At 37.3% G+C, this 19,582-nt stretch overlaps 1 protein-coding gene across 3 annotated transcripts in view; it reads right to left on the bottom strand.

Moving 5' to 3' along the window:
- Nucleotides 1-19,582, bottom strand: part of LOC134527484 (beta-1,4-glucuronyltransferase 1) — a 365,036-nt gene that overhangs the window by 138,512 nt on the left and 206,942 nt on the right. For 2 of the 3 annotated variants that reach the window (XM_063360195.1, XM_063360193.1), the window contains exon 4: nucleotides 10,311-10,395. The exons of the other annotated variant lie outside the window; for it this stretch is intronic. The gene's annotated coding sequence lies outside the window, so the exon portion shown is untranslated. The remainder of the gene's footprint in view (nucleotides 1-10,310; nucleotides 10,396-19,582) is intronic. 3 annotated transcript variants of the gene reach the window in all.

Here is a 19,582-nt window from a genome sequence, read left to right as displayed (position 1 = left end):
GGAGAATGAAGGTAAGTTGCCAGACCCATCTATATGTCCATACTTCAGACTAGCACAATCATATAATAACTACAATATTTTCAATGAAAATACTCAAACGATATTCATGAAAGTATAAACCATTTCACATAAAATATATTCCAGGGTAGTATCACTATTATAAGGTTTCATTTCGTATATCAATACGTCCTAACGTTTCCTAATGTTTACCAAACTGATTGTATGCAGGTTTATGTTGCTACACGTGGGTCCGCCATCCTTGTGACACATCTCCGTTCATCGACTTCCATTCAATTTTCACAAAATTACTCCTACCAAATACCGTATACTGTGAGCTAAGATATGTTTACACATCAGAAATTCAGTTTGGCAACAATAATAACTAAATAGCTCCCCAAAAAAAAAAAAGAAGAAAAATCTCGTCCTAGAAATGCCTTCTAACTTTATTCTGATTCAAAAAATCACCATATCTAAAATCTAAAATATTTTATTAATATATTAACAAAAAATGTCGAGCTATATGATAGTCAGTATAATTACACCATAAAGCAGATGGTAGCACTGTCTTTTAGAGAAAACAATTTAAGTATGGAAATCTATTTTTAATGAGCTTGCTATTTTAATAAAGAAATACTTAAGCAATAAAAACAAAAAGTGTAACAAATTTTAATTTATTTAAAATATATTACCATCAGCTTGTATATGGATATATATGTATATATAAAAAGATATTCTAGACACGAGGCAACGAGGCGGCCCGACCTCCTGGACAGGTAGCGCCGTCCCTCTGCGATGATCCCATTAGGAGCGGCGCCTCTCTCCATGTCTCTCGAGGGTTCCGCACGTTCCCAGAACCCCGTCTGCGTGAAATGGCGTAACTAGGACGTCATCGTTCTTGTACATTCGAGGGTCAAGTCGGGGATTCTGATGATGTGACACTTCTGAGGGCTAGGAGACCTTTCCAGGTCGGGACTTGACAGGTATTTAAGATGGAGGCCGGCCTGCGGCAAGTAGTGCTGGAGTGATAGTGTCTGGTGGCGATATTGTCAGAGTGACCTGTGAGCAGTGAAGTAAAGAGGGTGCGTGACCCCTTGGTGAGCGAGAGCAGACAGCGAGCGATACGATTCGTGTGCGAAGATTGGGGCAACGGGGCAGTCTTGTATGTGCACGGACGAGTGAGTAGTGGGACAGAGATGAGCGGTAAGAAACGAACAGGAGACATGCCTCGTTTCCCTGTCTCCCCTATCAATCCCACTACCCCAGTCCGACATGCCTTGTTTCCCCATGTTTCCCTCCCTTACCACCCATCCCCAGTGATTCACGAAAAGCGCGCTTGTATAATTTTTTGGTATAAAAAGTCGAGGGCGTAACTTTGGACGTCTTCAACCAGGTTTTAAACATAGATTAGGAAAGGATACAGATGAAGCATTAGCCGTCAAACATGAAGCAATTTTTGCCCCCCTTTTTTATTCTTATTTTCACATACCAGTAGGGCGCACGTTTGTTTATGTTTGTAGCAGCTGTTCTAGTCTGATTTTATTAAAAATTCTAGTTAAACTGTTTGGAAGAAAATTAGATAAATATATCACTGGTTAATATGTTTATATATATATTAAAGTCCGAAACGACAAATTTAATTATATGAGTTAACATTTTTCTCCAATTTAACATCCAATACAGGTACAGCTGATACATTTGTAAACAAACGGCCGCCATATTGTTACGTGTAGTATACTAAAATCCCCTCCCCTTTTGGCTTGGCCCCCTTCGTCAGGAATCGGACATTATACTCGCTCTGTGTATTTCCCTAATCTCTGGTTTTAAGGGGCCTCCCTAGTAAATATTTTTAGCGCGGTGGGCCACTGGCCACGTGCTACGGCCAGTGGTTGGGCGGGGCAATATACCTGAGCCTGTCGCCTGCGCCGTGGTGGAGGGGGGAGAGGGCGTTTCAGCGAGGGGGGCGGAAAAATGGGAGGGTTGTCATTGTGTGGAGTCCATTTACTACTTATACCTGCGTTATCTGCGAACAAGATCGTGGCAAGAAAGGTGACTGTTTTTCCCTTTCGCTACATTCAATCAAAAGGATAATGTTCTCGCATTGCCTTGCTTGCTTCCTGACAGTGTTTATTAACTTGAAACATTAAATTAGTGTTGCGATCCAGTTCATATCCATGAAATGCAAACAATCGTCAATTCTGTTTAAAACATGTATTTTTATTTTTTAATTAACGTTCTACATAATTAAGAGATTTACATACATTACAAAAAATGCTGTCACCAACAATCGATGTGTTAGCTTGTGTTTTCAGGGGGGGGGGGGGGGGGGGAAATGCCAAAATTATATCATTAAAAAAATTTCCAACATTATACTTTCGAACTGACATTTGTGTGATGAATGGTTTTGCACGAACAGTTATGCTTTCATTCATAAAAGTATTCCGCACCGCGACGAGAAATCACGTCCTACTAATAATTGAGTAATAAAACTGGGAATAAAATGATGAAAATAATATTAATTATTTTTACTCTTAGACACAAATCAACTTTTTAAATAGCAATAACCACAAATAAATTTTTAACTTACTTCCTGAATAAAAAGTGCATGTCAAATTTACTTTTAAATTCTGTAAAGAAAAAAAATGTCAGGAACAAACAAGTGTTCCCACCAACGACACATCGTCAACTTTGTATTCTAGGGTTCACGTCATATTTAGTTACACTAAATATTACTGCATATTATTATTTTCTGGCTCTTATTACATGTTTAGCATGTTATTTTATTTTTGCATATTTTTTTAATGACTTTAACGTTGCATAATATGATGAATAAGTATACACGAATGAACTGGAATCCCGTTTCGAGTTACATACAGACTGTTCACTACGAACAGTGTAAATTTCTTAGCTGTTGCAACAGCGGCCTACAGGTGGATTCAGACTGCAGGCTTAGTCAGTCACGCTGAATCCACCTGAGTTCAGATTTTATCGAAGACAAGTGCGGGTGGTATGGAAGAACTCAGTGTGCACTGACTGTTGTGCTCAAGGTGTCAGTGAAATGTATAGCTGGAATCACGGGCGAAAATTTGTAGGATTCCCATGAGGCCCACGGGATAACGTGAAGATTTTGCAAATGCAAGCGGTCCCCCTCAGACGGACTTTTTTATTTCAGGGAGGTTCGGGCCACCCTGAGATTCTCCCCTCCTCCCGGAATCTACGCATGCAGCTGGAATTAATTTTTAGCCAAGTACGTCATTTGGTGCTGTATTTAGGCTGTCAAAGAAGATACGAAATATGGCTGCTTTGATAATTGACGATAACTCCTTTTTATTGTGGAATAGTACCCATCTACAAAGAAATCCCTAAATATACCACCACTACTGTTGGGGATTTTCTATACAAACTATCAAAATAATTTTGGTTTCGTCACTGTCACTAGCTATTATTGTATCATACGAAAACATGTATGTTTTGTGTATTAATTTACGGTATTCATCTCTGTCAAAAAAATATATTTTTCGATAATAGAGTGTAAGCAAGGTAGAATACAATGGCTAATTTTAAAATAAAAATGGAATAAAGTATTTTTTGCTTGCAGTAGTTCAAATTTTTGAATTAATTTAGTTGTTTGTTTAAAAAACCCTTCTAAAATCAAAGAAACTACCTACTTCCTAAATAGATAAATAGTGCTTTAAGATCACACACTTTCATAAATATTTAAACGCCAACATTTAAAATGTAGATTTCACATAATGATAAAATCTTATCTATTTTCATGGTAACGCCTAATGGAAATAATACACAACAATTCGTCATATATGTTTTTTTATGCTTTTAATAACTACACATGAGCAAATTTCAATATACATAAAACTGAGGAACTCTGCATTACATTTTTAATCTGTGTACGACACTAACAGAAATTGAAGCATAAAACAACATTTTAATTTTTTAATTAATAAGTATTTCATCAACGTGAGCTTTGCTTTCATCTCAATGAAGCCACTCTACATAGAGGAAGTGCACATGTATTCAGTCTTAACATTAGACCCTCCGGATCACAGAGTAAACAAATGAATGGAATTCATAACATTACGCAGGGTTTTAAGACATATTTTCCCTTCTACTCAATCGCAACATCTCACTTAGCGCGTAAAATGGTTTCAGTAAACATAACATAAAAAATATTCGCCACATGTACAGTAGAGGAAACTAAAATGTTTGGAACACTGTAAACTAATTGTATTGTCATTTCTGTAGTCGCTCGAAGTGGCAAACTATGTATCTTTGTTCAATAAAACGAAATATTAAAACAAACAAACAATAACATTACGTTCAGACAATTCGTTACGTGAAGTGAATGTAATAAAATACACAAGACAGTTACACACACCATTACCAAAACACAATCCCATAAAAATCATAATATGACATGTCGACTTAAAATTATTATTATTCACCATGATAATTTCTTGCGGGTAGCCAGCAACAAAGGGACACAGTTTTTATTCATTTAATTAACTTTGACAAAACTTGTAAAACCTGGCATGAGCAAAGTAAGCTGATTCACAATTTTATTTTGCGTCAAAATATTAAACATCAACTAGTAATGAATTAAGAGTATGCTTCGCTTGGTAGAACACCGAATATAGTCATCTCCAGGTATTAAACTGAATTTTGAAAGAGGGACTCAAGTTTCTGAAGAAGTTGTTAACTTTCCTGATGATCCATCGACAGTTCGTAAACGGTCTCATCGTCGGGATGTCGAGCTTGGGACCTTTTTCCTCACCATAGTCCCGTGGTCTGTTCTACCATTCGCACAGCTATCCCAACCTATACAAATAGCCGAGTGATACTACTCCCGTTGCTTCTATCATGTAGCTCGCCCGCAGTCGTACTTCCCTATCCAGCCTGCGTAATACACGCGTCCTACCTGCTAGCCGCCAAGAACCCGTCCATTTGTGAAAAAGCCTCACCCGCCAACAATACTAACTCATTAATTATAATATGCAAAACATAAAAACATTACATATGCGATAAAACAAAATTTGCTGCTGTCATAAGCCGAAGAAAAAGAATCAATTTGAAATATAACATAGACAGATAAATCTAAAATAGAGTTATCGATAGTAATGTTTTAATAAAAAGAATAATATATGTCGTATTACACTAAATACGTGTTCTTACTGACAACCGAATTTAAAAATAAATTAAATTACTTTTTTTTTCTTTTTAAACCATAACCGCATAGAAGAAACAATACTTTTGATACAATTTTTTGCATAACTATACGACAGGACTAAAAGTACATTGTACGTAATAAGTATTTGCTTATAGGAATTAATGCTGCAGAATATACGAATAGATTCAAATGCATAGAATTTAATATATTGTCAAATTTATTTGGAAATATGCATGTAACAAAAGATTTAATTTGAAATGAATTATCTGTTTTTAACTACAAATATAATTTTATCATATCTCACTTTCATTCAAACTTAAGAGTGTCATTTTCAACAACAAAATAGCCACAACTACACTTAAAAATATTTTAACTTGATACTTATATTGTATAACTTTTGATGAAATTAAATGTTAAGAGGTTCATTTAAGTTTGTAAGGAAACATAAATACAACGTTCAAAATAAATAACAAAAATTTTGTGTAGTTAGGAGCTCCGCGTCATGCAAATAAAGGAAAGTTAAACTTTTCAGTATACGGCTGCAATAATTATAGAGGAAAATGTTATTTATTCTTTACTTTTAATTCCCGTTTGGAGAAAATAAATCGAAAAGTGCTATACCGAAAGTATAAAGTTGAAGTTCAATATCGCTTGTCAAGTAAGTTCAAGAACAAAATTAAAAAAAAGAAAATTTGTTTTCTTGAATCTACTTTTTTCAGAAAAGTATACATACATACAATATTATTATATTATAAAAATAAATTTTTTTAGTCCTTAAGTATAAATTACTGAAATATTTTTTAGTTAATTAATTTTTTTATGCGAAGAAATATTTAATTGTTAAAATCACGAGAACATAATTTATTATATTTATGTATTCCAAAAGCTTATGTTTAAGATCGACTATATGCTATTCAATTTGCCCAAAAATTTTACTGAAATAGGAGAGCATTACAAAAACACAATTTAACTAATGTAGGTATTATAACAATAAGTTATGTTCATAAACTATATTAATGGGAAACAAATATTTATCACTTAATGATATGCAACTATTTTCCTTTGAGGTAAAAATTGAGGTATACTTAATGTAATAAGTAAATCCTCTCATAAAATTTACTGAAACTAATATTCTTCATTGTCCGTCATATTATGATTCCAAACAGTTTAAATCAACTGAAACGTGAAATAAAATAGTAAGGTTAACCATGAGGTGTGGAAGAAATTAGAGATTGCTTTGTAAAATGTTTTAAAAATTTCTCATGAAATATTGTGATTATAATGTTCGTACATAATGTAAAAAATATTTCAATACATGAAATTCAACACATACTTTGTATTGCAAGTTATTAAACATATATTTTAAAAACACATGTGCGTATCTAAGTCGAATTGTTATGTAATACATGATGAACATTACCGATACAACTTCCCTTACAAATAACTTTCACCCAAAGATAAGGCCGCGGACAAATTATACACACTGGTCGCACGAGGAGCTGAAATAAGTCATATAAGAAAGCCGGCCGGAGTAATTCTTTTCAAGCCAAAGCTAAAAGTAATGGATGTTGTTTGTCTAAAGCAGGCAGTGAAATGACATACAAGTTTACAGAATAGCCATATAAGATCTTTGACGCTTCTTATCCCGTCAGTGGACTGTACGCGAAGAACCAACTGCATCATGGCCCGCCGCCAGTTTTATACTTACGTATGAATACACTTGTAAACGTTGGTTTGTATACTTATGTATGTTGCTGACATCGATAGGTATTCTTTGGCAGCTCGATGTGGATTCATTCGAACACGTTTGCGCTAAACACGGCATATTTTTACATGAGAGTGACATCGCGCACTGAAAAACGTTGCAGGTCTGTAACGCAACAGTGATACAAATATTACATAGTTCGAACATTTTCTGGAGCACGACATTCACTTTGGGTAATGCTAAGCTACTTGATAGGTACCCTTTACCCGCTTTAAAAGTGATAACTTAAAAAAAAGTGTACATGAAAGCAGACTCAGCCATATGTTTATTGCTGTTGTATTTGTCATAAACCTACCCTACGTTCAATACGGCCTGTAAGTAGAACCATGTTTTTTTTACTTGTGTACAAGCTGTGATTGTAAAGCGAATTTATATTCTTAGTTAACTAACGTCTATCATAACATATTTGGAATAAGGCTACCTTAATTTTTTTTCTAGATTGCTATATTGTTATATATAAGTATTACTTAAACGGAAATATCTGGTAATAAAAATAAATTAAAAAAGCATGAAAGGTTAAGGATTATTTTTTTTCAACAACAAATAATTTATGGTTTAACTGCTTTGTGTACTATATAAAAACAGAACAAGCTTTCAAAAATTCAAAATTTCTTTGATTATCCGTTATAGTTATGTTTGGTTTTAACTCATAAATATTTAAGTTGATTGCCAACGTCACGAATGTACAATAATTTATTTCACACCGCTCCGGGTTGCAGGTAAAGTAACAGGCGTGCAATTTGATCAGAAACGCGTTCTACTTATTCAGGCCCTTTAATTGGGCGTGACGGACCATGTGCCAAATATGTAACAATTATAAGTAGGTGAAGTATAAAAAAATAAAGAACTTAAATGCAAAATAATGCATCTAACAAAAATAATTTGCAAGGTTCTTTCGTGGATGTTGTAATGTGTGGGCAATATTTACTTAATTTTGGTTTTTGGATAAATTAATTGTGGTTTAAAATATTTTAATAATTTTGTATAATTGCTGTAAAAAAATTATTTCCTGCCCTTATTAATTAATTGAGCTGTAGAAATAAGTTTATCTGAAAATTTACGTCATCTTTATTAAACATTGCCACTAATTATACTTTTTAACTTCAAAATGGTTTTTGAATTTTGTAATTAACAACGTACCATCCATAACTACATATGTGAGCGATCGGTCACTGACCTCATCTTCAATCCTCCTCGTGATTCCTGCGCCAGGAGGAACATTTACATAATTCTGACTAGCTTATTTAATATAGAACTTCCCTAGTTTTTAATTTTTATTTATCATTCCATGAACATTTTTTAAACAGTGCAGACAATCAGATATCTATCTAACCAAAAAGCATAGCAAAATGACATTAAGTTTTCAAAATACGATTTTTCTTTTAATTTAAGATACATTTTAAATAAAACCTACATTTTTAAGTATCAAAACTTTTGTAAATAGTTAACCATTTGGTTAATACCAGTATAAAATTTTTCCCCGGCGTTGTAAGATGTGTAAAATCATTTTGGAAAACTAAAATAATTTTAAAAAATATTGGGTAGTATAATAATTGTTTCTTGAATTTTTATTAAAAATAAAAGGAAAAACAATGAAGTGTATTTTCATGTTAAAAATTAAATATAAATTTTGTCGAATTAGCTAGCGAGACTGTAAAGCCACCAATAAATAGTTTGTAGGACAACTTTCAATGTGTTGATTGATTAGTTTCAATACTTTATTTCGTAATACATGATCTAGTATGGTAAGCTTTAGGATATTTGTAGTTTAAACAAAAGAAATGTTTTAGAGATACACGAATATAGTCACAGAGTAAGTCGAGCACATGGTACTGTGGCGAGGCACACTAAAAGCAATTCTGAGAATTTCTTTCAGTCACGGGATTATCTTTTACCGGTGCCGGTTGTGGGTTGTCTCCCTCTCACGCACGCACGCACACACAGGTAGCCTGCCTCCCCTCCGGCCACGTGTTCCTCCACCCGGCTACCTGAGCTGTGGGCTGCGAGCTGGCTTCGCCGAGCGGCAGCACGAGACGGTGGAAAACTTTCAGGATTTGCAGAAATTGTGGAAAAGATATCTCGGAATTCAAAGCGATGACTATATGTTTTAAATACATGAATTTCTTTAGAAAAAAATTATCTTTTTTTCTAGACTTGTACTTTTTTTCTGTCATTCTCCTAAGCAGTATAAAATGGCCCCAAAGTTGGACAAGTTGGTGATTTTTTATTTCATATTTTGATAGAAAAAAACAAAAATGTAAAAGTATACAGACAATTTGTGTATTATCTTCTCGTGGGTGAAAAATTTTCAGATTCGTAGTGTCGATTAATAAAGTCCCATCATTATTTTAAAAACATAGTGTTCCGCTAACTTCTGAAGCTACTAGGGAGGCCCCTTGATCGACGAGTGTCACGGTAAGCTTCGGATGAATCACGGCAAGGTAGGTAACGTTTTAGTGTATGCTGCTGGTGTGTCGTGGCCCCACCTTAACTATGTAAAATTAACTTAGGTTTTTTCTTACAAATATAGTTTTCGGCCACCACTATCAAAATTCTGTTCTGGTTAACTTGCGAGTTTGGCTGCGTGCTGTTGTTTGTTTTGCCATGATGTTCACGGCAGCTGCTCCTGGAGGCATTCAAGACACTTGGACAATCTCGTAATAATGTTATCCCTTGTCACACTCGTGATCCACTCCGTGTCGCGTTTTTGCGGTTGGCGCTAATTCGTTCATTAAACTTGAAAGTACACGTCCTATTTGTAATGCTTCACCTTAAGTGCTCGGCCGAACTGTATAAGCTTTTTACAATTATTTTTACGCCCTTAATTGTAACGCTTACGCATTGTGACATGATTATTAATGTTTTATTGTTTTACTTGTAATATCTGAGTTAAACATTCAATATGTGTAGTTACCATGAATTGTTCATATGTAGTTTTGCCGTTTTGCCGTTTGAGCTTTACCTGCGTGTGTTAGGTAGTTAGGTATTGAACACGCTTCTGCGTGGCTGTTGTTTCCACCTTGCCTCCCAATGGTCTCGCGGGACAACTTACCTAGTCACGTTTCCATTGCGCTCACTAGTGGCTGTGTTATATTTTAGAGCCCTAAATTCTTGTCCAGTAACTTCACTTTATTAGCCTTGTGATTTTACAAGCATTGATCGGAATAAATCTGTGCTGTTGCCTTTGGAATAATTTTTTTCTCAGAATCAAGTCAATATTCAACGTTTATATGCTCCTCTAGCCCCTCCGCACCTTAGCCGAATTTTTCTTTGACAATATGCGCCTTACTCATTAGCGAGAATCGAACTGGATTGGCAGCGAGTTCGCTCTCTCTGCTTGAAGACCGAGAAAAGCAAACGACTCACCTCTGGACAGTGGCCGGTGTGGGGGCACGTTGTCTTGACTGCGACTGTGCGCTCTTGCAGTCACAGCTGCTGCATGTCAGTCGCCCTGCAACACAGACGTGCCCACTGCACCCACTGCACTCGCCATCTGCAGTGGCCCGTGCGAGACTCTTCTGGACCATGGCAAAACTCACTCTCCAGGCAGAACATGCCACCGCCGTCAGCATCCATATTCATATTAGAAGACAGTTTTTTTTTTAAGTTATACTTCGTTAGGCGCGTTATGAAAAAAAAATGATGAGAATTAATTTTTACTATGCGCGCGCAGCATGCAACAAAAACTGACAGGATAAAAAAAGGCTACATACAAATAAAAATGTTATGTTTTATATTATATATTTTAGTGATTTGTATTGAATACTGGTCCTTATCATTAAAAAAGCATTTATTTATTGTAAATATTAGTGATATAAATTGTGTTTATAAACTTATTGAAGTATATTTTCAAGTGAATTTATACAAGTGAGATTAAGTTTCCGTATGTATTATTTATTTGCATTAAAAATCATAAATAACTATCTAATAAATCGTTTTAAAATAAGACTAAACATTCTGCATATTTATTATCACTATTAAGTTTTAATTCGATTATTTAACTAAATTAAATAATTTTATTCGATTGTTTATATTAATATTGAATACTAAGTATATATATTTTTTTTATTTGACTGAATTTATACTTTACCAACCGTATTTAGACTACCACTCTAGTCATTATATTTCTATTAATTATTTGCATGTAAAATTGAAATTAGTTTTTTATTACACCAAGTAAGTGTAACTTATAACGCGCGTATATAATTACACTCCCTCAATTTTTTTTAAGATGCCATAATGTATTTAATAGTATAAAACAAAGTCGCTTCCCGCTGTCTGTCTGTTTCTATGTATGCTTAGATCTTTAAAACAACGCACACACATATCCACACTCACTCACTCACTATTAAAACGTGATTTATTTACCCAAAATTACTTCTCAATGTTAAGATAAAATATAACCAAAATACAGTCACAAATATAATTATTACATCAGTCGTATTCAATTGAAAAGTCACCGTTTCAAACATGAAGACACTACTACTTTTTCTGAACAGTTGAATCATAAAGTGTCCACAACCACAGAAAATATCCACCATCACCCACTGCCAAAATAAATAAATAAATAAATAAAGTTAAGAAGACTAGCTAATATTTTCGTTTCTGCATGTAAGTGTGTTCTGTGCGCGACTCGCCGCGCGGTACAACCGGCCAATGTCACACGAGAGCGTTAAACAACACAAGAAACACCGGTTGACGCAGTACCGGGTTGGGGGGGGGGGGGGGGGGGGTTATAGGGCCTAGTCTCACGTCACACGTCACACGATGTGAAAGACCACGCGCGTGGAGAGAGTTCCCGGCGGCACGCGCCTGTTGGTTTTAAAACACGCATATCAGTGTGTCAGTGTGTCATGTCAATGCTGCAAGCATGGACGCAGCCAGGTATTGAGGAAGGGGGGAGAGGGCGAAGTTAATAATACACTGAAAAAAAATTTTTGTACTTTTACAAGAAAATTTCTTGGAAACCCTGTTGCCAAGAAAATCTCTTGTAGAACTACAAGGTAGAGCTTTGTAACGAAGTACAAAATATGATCTTGTATTTTTACAATGATTTTTCTTGCAAATTCACAAGGCATTGCTTTGTAATTTCCCAAGGCTAAGCTTTGTAATTTCCCAAGACATAGCTTTGTAGTTTCCCAAGAGTTGGCTTTGTAACATACCAAGGCTTAGCTTTGTAATTTCCCAAAAGTTGGCTTTGTAATATACCAAGGTTTTGCTTTGTAATTTCCCAAGACTTAGCTTTGTAGTTACCCAATAGTTGGCTCTGTAATATTCCAAGGCTTTGCTTTGTAATTTTCCAAGACCTTGCTTTGTAATTTCTCAAGAGTTGGCTTTGTAATTTTCCAAAGCTTAGCTTTGTACTAATGCAAGATTTGGCTCTGTAATATACCAAGGTTTTTCTTTGCAATTTTCAAGAGTTAGCTTTGTAATGTCCCAAGGCTTAACTTTGTAGTAACCCAAGAGTTGGCTCTGCAAAATTCCAAGGTTTTTCTTTGTAAATTCCCAAGGCTTGTCTTTGTAATATTCCAAGGCTTTGCTTTGTAACTATCCAAGACTTTGTTTTGTATTTTCCCAAGACATTTCTTTGTAATTTTCCAAGGCTTTGCTTAGTATTTTCCCAATATGTGTAATTTCCCAAGACTTTGCTTTGTAGTTTCCCAAAACTATGCTTTGTATTTTCACAAGACTGCTTTGTAGTTTCCCAAGACTATGCTTCGTAATTATACTAGATTTTGCTTTGTATTTTCACAAGACTACTTTGCAGTTTTACAAGACTTCCCTTTTTGTTCCCAAGGTTTGATTTGCAATTTCTCCTAGCTTCTCTTTGTAATGCCTGGAGGCTTCACAGAAATAAATATATTTGAACTTTTATAATTGTTAGCGTGTTTGCTTTAAGTTTCCCTTGCTGTAGATGATTTGAATTGAGTAGAAATATTAACTAATGGACAAATCCATCCCAAACTGCAATGGCTTCACACAGCTATTGCTCGCCAAACATACAGCAATGACACTAAGAGTTTATGTATCTATAACATAAAATTAAGAAATTTTTTTTCAACCCTTTCAAGAATATTTTTTGAGACAAAAGATAGCCCATGTCCTTCCCCAGGATATAATTTATTTCCTTGCCAAATTTCATTACAATCCATTGAGCCGTTTAGTCGTAATAAGCTAAGTTATTTTCGCATTTGTAAAGTTAGTGGAATGTTAGAAAGGGTTAATCAAAAATATTAATTATTAATTAAATTACAGATTAATTAAATTAATATATTGTTATCAATTATTTTCTGTTTTGCACTCCTGTTATAATTGTATTTGTGGGTATATTTTACCTTGATGGAATCATACAACCTTTTCATCTGAGGTAGAAATTTAACTAATTGTAAAACATGCACGTATTTCAATTAAGTTTATGCCAATGTTTACACAAACACTCATTTATAATAGTTAAAGCAATGATTAGAATAATTTAATAATTTACCCTTATTACAAATGCCTCCATTAATTTTAAAATGTTGGGATACAATGCATCTTTATTTGAAATTAAAGGTAGATAACAAATTTCCTTCTGATAAATTAGTTGATACTTAGTTATGTTGAATATTACTCAAATTCCCCAAATTTTTTACCTCCCATCTTATCCCACAGGGATGCTTTCGTTAATATTTAGAGCTAAATACACATGGCATGTCCATTAACAAAAAAAGTTATTCCATTTTATTAGATGTGAATACGGTAATTATAATCAGCTTACATCAATTTTATCTTGGTAATGTTGGTTTTTATATTTCACATCATTCAACCTTTTTTAAACAATACTAACCCTTTAAGAGGTGATACTTCAGAAAACATTGAATATGTACACCCCCTTTACTTTAAATATAAAAAAAAACCTCATAATTATGCCATTTATTCATGCTCAATTTCTTACATTCAGCTTTATTTGCTATGATGTTAAAACAAAACTTACTCCTTTCACATGCTTTAAACTCGAATACCAGAAAATAAAAATAAAATAAAAACTTTACATATTTGTTCATCTTCCCTGATCTAGTACGTTTAGAAATTTACATTATCCTCTATAAACTATACCTACCCTTTTCATAGAAGAATCTTGCAAAAGTGAAATTTCTAGTTGTTTTTTATAATATGGTGCCAAGTAATTTGAGCCATACTTATCAGGATGCAATTTTATAAAATATATCAGTTTACCCCCTTTTAACTTCAAATAATTTTCAATGAATAAAAAATTCAGTATGAGTCTAGATGAAAGTTCGAACTATTTAAATTGAATAAGGGTTGCCTTGTCATTTTAAAACCATTCCTGCTTCCTTTTATATTATATAGGGTTAAAATTTTGCAAAAATTGTGTTTGGTAGTTGTAGTATGTTTCTAATAAAACATTTTTATCAAAATGTGTTAACAGTAGTTTTCTATTGCTGCTAAGACGGACTAAAAAAATTTAATAACTATATTTTTCTCTCTCAATAATGTAAATAACCTTTTACAATAGTTTTGTCATCATTTTATTCATTTTATTGACATTTTACCTTTACAGTATTATTAGTAGTTAATAGTTTTTTTAATCCAGGTGTGAACCTTATTTCTTAGGTACTATGTACATACACAACTTTTTTACAATTACAGAGTCTAACGAAGAGTCAAAGAATGAGAACAGAAGGAAACAAAACAAAAAATAATTAAAATAAAAAAGATTTTTTTTTTTAAATTATAACTGAACATCACTGAACATAACATGTCGAAAACAAACTTATTTACAATAGATAAAATGTATAAATAATATTTACTGTAATGATACAATTTGTTCAGATTTATAAAAACTTTCATGTATACATATTAAATAATGAAATACGTAGGTCGATTAAAATTGTAAAAAGATGCTAAAATAAAGACAAAACAAATTTATTCTGCTTTCAATTTGCAAAATAAATTAAAAACTTTCTGCGCAATCGCACCACCTTCAATTCCGCCCATTAATTGAATGAAAGTTAGAGAGTTTTTTTCTTTCTTCGGGTATTCCAGGTTGCATGAATAATAAAATGCCAAAAGGCCCGTAATAGCTTCTGTTAAGCTTGAAAGTCCTCCGACAAATATTTTTCCCTCTGCCTTGATACTGAAATCTCTTCCACTAACTATGTGGGCAGATGGGTCTTCGTTTTCTTCATTCTGTAACAATCAATCAAAACATTATGCACTTTAAAATTACAAGTAACTCACAAATGTGATCAACCAGAAATATTAATTTGGTAGAGGGAATAATTTGTTAAACATAAATCACCTGAATTTAGACATACAAATGGTTCACATAATATTTAAATAAGTTATTACAAAACACAAGCAAATAAATATTGTCTTCAGCATAAAAGGAGTCACATTTTGACTGTTTAACACAAGTGACCAATGTTCATATATCATTCTTAGTGAAGAGCAGCTGCTTGAGCATGTTAGCGAAGAAAAGTGACCATGGCAGATTCTAACATCATCACACGCTACATGTCCATGATTAAGGGGGTGATGTGTATAGAAAGTTGGTATATGTTTTGCAATGTTTAACAATGTCAAAAAACAAATATGCTGTAATACAATTTTTTATACTGAATGCAGTTGACTCTTCTGATATGATTATAAAAGAGCACAAATGACTTGGATTAGAAAAAATGAAATAATAATTTTGTACCCACTTAATATTAAAACATGACGTCGACCCAGGTGTCTCCCCTGCTCATAAAGTCCGTTATGCTGCGCCAACTCCTGAACCACCCCTGCCCGTACAGTGTGACATTTTAATTTGTATATATTAAGAACGTACTTTTATATGTAATAATGGGTCATGTATTATTTTATGTATTATTTTTCAGTAATTTTTTGTAATTTTATTATTGTTATATGTCTTTCTAAAGTATTATTTTAATTGGTGTCACCGGCCGACGAAGCCGAGGCCAAACCCGGAATCTCTCCGAGCGCTGCACGTGTCGCGGAGTGCGGGGGAGGACGGGCGGAGAGGCGGAGACGCGGCAGGAGGGGGTGTAGTCATCTGGCGGCTGAGCGAGGCGGTCGTACAGGAGACGAGTGTCGCAGCAAGACGAGAGCCACGGCTGGTGAGATTGGCTCCGGGGGATCGGGAACCGCGCGATCACGTGTGTTACGTTGTCGGTCGCCATTGTAAATATTTTAATTGTGTATAAGTATTTTCTTGTTTCCTTTGAGGCGGGACATTCCGCGCATTCAGCGGACACGTGCATGCCGCAACGAACCGGACTTTACGTCGCCGGCGACGGCGTTCCAACTTAATAAGTTTCTCGCGATCATAGGGAAAGGGCAGAGACAGCTCATCAAGCGCATACAAGACCCGGGGGTGCAGTCCGCACTTGGCGCCTGCCCGCCCCAACACTTGCAGCCGAGCCTCACTCCGCGGAGGGACGGGTGTTGTGCCGCGGATTGCCCATGTACATAAGATTGCGAGAAGGGCTCAATAAATACTTGTGGTCAAACTGTCGACACATCATTGTAGCTCGGATAGTGTTAATTTCCCCCGCCACGAGGCCTGAACCCCTCCCTGAGAATACAACGCAACCCGCATCACGGGGGTGATATCCGGGGCTACAAGTGTCACCCAATTTGTGTGGCCAATTTCTTAAGAAATTCATGCTGAACATTTTTACGAACTTTTTATTAAATTCTGAGCGGGCCGGGCAGAGACGCGGCGCGGCAGGGCTGAGCGTGGGAGACGCAGCTGCGTGCGGAAGCCGGCGCGGCGAGATAGCAGCGGATCGAATTGCGACGCGTCCCACGGCGCTGGCGCGTAAAAGAAGCCGGGCGGAGACACCGAGAAGATAGCGACGGGAAGATAGCGGATGTCAACGGGACTGATAGTGACGGGAAGATAGTGTGTACGAGTGGTGCGGATTACCGTGAGACAAGACGAATTGGAGTCGAGAGTGGAAAGGATCCTGCCCGCGCCTGGGAGAGAGACGCCTGAGTCGTCGCTGAGTTCGGTGTGCCGCGACCACGAGACGGAATCCGCACGTTGCTACAAACATGAACGACTTCCAAGAGGCGTAAAATCCTGGATCGATGGGGACTTTCCAGAACCGGGCGAGAGTTGCGATCAATTTTCAAAGTATGGATGTGGCGCGGACTTTCCAGAGCCGAGAAAGAGTTGCGTTCACTTCTCAGATTATGAATGTGGATTTGTTTCGAATACCAGGCGTATGGCATGACAATGTGCGGTGCGCGTTCATGCCCCGGCGGGACACCTGATTGGGTGGTTCTGCGAGAAGTGCGGCAATCTATGGCACGAGGAGTGTTTACATCTGACCGATCTAGCAGAGGCGTGGATGTACGGGTTTACGTGTCATCGGTGCCAAGTGAAGCTGTGTGTAGACGCTGCCGCAATCGTCACGACGACCATGAAGGCCGAGTGGTCACACTGCGGACGCAGACACATTGCTCGCAATGCCACTGCTTGAGACGACAATACTCCCGATGCCGCTGCAACTGACGCCGCAGACGCCTCAGACGCCGCCCCCGACGCTGCCACAGCCACCCGCAACGTACGTCACCGAGGACGTGCCACAGCCACCCGCAACGTACGTCACCGAGGACGTGCCACAGCCACCCGCAACGTACGTCACCGAGGACGTGCCACAGCCACCCGCAACGTACGTCACCGAGGACGTGCCACAACCACCCGCAACGTACGTCACCGAGGACGTGCCACAACCACCCGCAACGTACGTCACCGAGGACGTGCCACAGCCACCCGCAACGTACGTCACCGAGAGCGTGCCACAACCACCCGCAACGTACGTCACCGAGGACGTGCCACAACCACCCGCAACGTACGTCACCGAGGACGTGCCACAGCCACCCGCAACGTACGTCACCGAGAGCGTGCCACAACCACCCGCAACGTACGTCACCGAGAGCGTGCCACAACCACCCGCAACGTACGTCACCGAGGACGTGCCACAGCCACCCGCAACGTACGTCACCGAGAGCGTGCCACAACCACCCGCAACGTACGTCACCGAGGACGTGCCACAGCCACCCGCAACGTACGTCACCGAGAGCGTGCCACAACCACCCGCAACGTACGTCACCGAGGACGTGCCACAACCACCCGCAACGTACGTCACCGAGGACGTGCCACAGCCACCCGCAACGTACGTCACCGAGAGCGTGCCACAACCACCCGCAACGTACGTCACCGAGGACGTGCCACAGCCACCCGCAACGTACGTCACCGAGAGCATGCCACAACCACCCGCAACGTACGTCACCGAGGACGTGCCACAGCCACCCGCAACGTACGTCACCGAGAACGTGCCACAACCACCCGCAACGTACGTCACCGAGGACGTGCCGCAACCACCCGCAACGTACGTCACCGAGGACGTGCCACAGCCACCCGCAACGTACGTCACCGAGAGCGTGCCACAACCACCCGCAACGTACGTCACCGAGGACGTGCCACAGCCACCCGCAACGTACGTCACCGAGAGCATGCCACAACCACCCGCAACGTACGTCACCGAGGACGTGCCACAGCCACCCGCAACGTACGTCACCGAGGACGTGCCACAACCACCCGCAACGTACGTCACCGAGGACGTGCCACAGCCACCCGCAACGTACGTCACCGAGGACGTGCCACAGCCACCCGCAACGTACGTCACCGAGAGCGTGCCACAACCACCCGCAACGTACGTCACCGAGAGCGTGCCACAACCACCCGCAACGTACGTCACCGAGGACGTGCCACAGCCACCCTTTTCGTATGTTACATGGTTGAAAGTTATCTTGTCATATTTCCTATATACAGTGCATTGTTCTCCTGTCACATGTTTCAGCTCATTTAGCAACAATGAATGAGGAACTCATGCTAGACTATACATTACACTATATAACTATTAACTAACAATTAACTGCAAACAAATAAATATCTGTTCGGATGCATCCTCACAGCCATCAACTAATGTTGTCAATGAATATTTTATTGCTGTTAAATTTTCTTCCGATCCTAATATGACACAATAAGTTTTCCTTCATTTTGCAAAAAAATTTATTTTATTCAATTTTTTTTTTGTTAAATGTTTTTATGAAATTATATGATTTAGTGACCTGGGGTTGCCAAAACTATTAATTTGCTCAACTATATAACCTTTAAACTGTTCATAAAACATTAGAAATTATATTGGCAAAATTATATAAAAATACTGAAGGAAACATTAACAATAGATATATTGAAAGTTTGAATAAAAATATATTAAGCCACCTAAATGCTTCATTTTCTTGTTATGAAGTTTTGTTTCTCTTAGTATTGTGCTTTAAATAGTAATATAAAAATAGTACATTGTTTGTGTATGAAAATATCTATGTTTACTGAATAAATAAATTGGAAATAGTATGCAGGATATGAGTAGGGCCTATATCGAATCTGAGTTCAAGGGACTGCTATAAAACTGAGTTGTATTTATACCGAAAATATCCACAAATTAGACTAACTTCACTAGCTACTGCTTCATAAAATGATACAACTCAACAATTTTTTTTAAATTTACTTAAAAACCAAATTTTTTTAAGTTTAAATAATTTAAGAGCCAGCACAAAAT

Source organism: Bacillus rossius, chromosome 1, assembly GCF_032445375.1.
Source record: "Bacillus rossius redtenbacheri isolate Brsri chromosome 1, Brsri_v3, whole genome shotgun sequence".
NCBI lineage: Eukaryota > Metazoa > Arthropoda > Insecta > Phasmatodea > Bacillidae > Bacillus > Bacillus rossius.
Note: the sequence above shows the minus strand (reverse complement) of the source record. Positions and strands in the feature narration are given on the sequence as shown.